Source organism: Lampris incognitus, chromosome 6 (genome assembly GCF_029633865.1).
Source record: "Lampris incognitus isolate fLamInc1 chromosome 6, fLamInc1.hap2, whole genome shotgun sequence".
NCBI lineage: Eukaryota > Metazoa > Chordata > Actinopteri > Lampriformes > Lampridae > Lampris > Lampris incognitus.
Window position 1 is genome coordinate 59838042 of NC_079216.1, and position 434 is coordinate 59838475.

A 434-nucleotide genomic window follows, 5' to 3' on the forward strand; every position below is an offset into this window, starting at 1 on the left:
ATACTTACCTGGCAGGGGAGACACCATGATCAAGAAGGTGGTTCACCCGGGGCGAGGCCCATTGCACTCTAGTTGTGCCGACTCCTGCAAATTCCCCAAATATGGGAATCTCGGCTGCATAATTTCCGGTAGTGGGGGACTGCGCCTGCACTCTCCCCTGATATTTCCTGCTAACACCTTATTTCAGCATCTCTGTTATATTCTCTGCACCATTGCACTTTATTGCCTCTTATTTCGCCTGTATATAGTCAAGCCTTGTGTTTATATCTGAAGATTGTTGTGTTGTTATTCTAGGTTAAGTGCACTGTGAGAGCCACAAAACCAAATTCCATGTGTGTGCAAACTTACATGGCCAATATAACCGAGTCTGATACCACAGACTGGCATTGATGTCATACATGCAGTGCAAGGATTTGGACTTAACAAGGTTGATC

The 434-nt window shown here is 45.4% G+C and overlaps 1 non-coding gene across 1 annotated transcript; it reads left to right on the forward strand.

The window, feature by feature from the left end:
* LOC130114815 (U1 spliceosomal RNA) lies at positions 1-160 on the forward strand. Its single transcript, XR_008810427.1, has one exon. It is a non-coding gene; the product is annotated as a U1 spliceosomal RNA (small nuclear RNA).
* Positions 161-434: the final 274 nt, after the last annotated feature.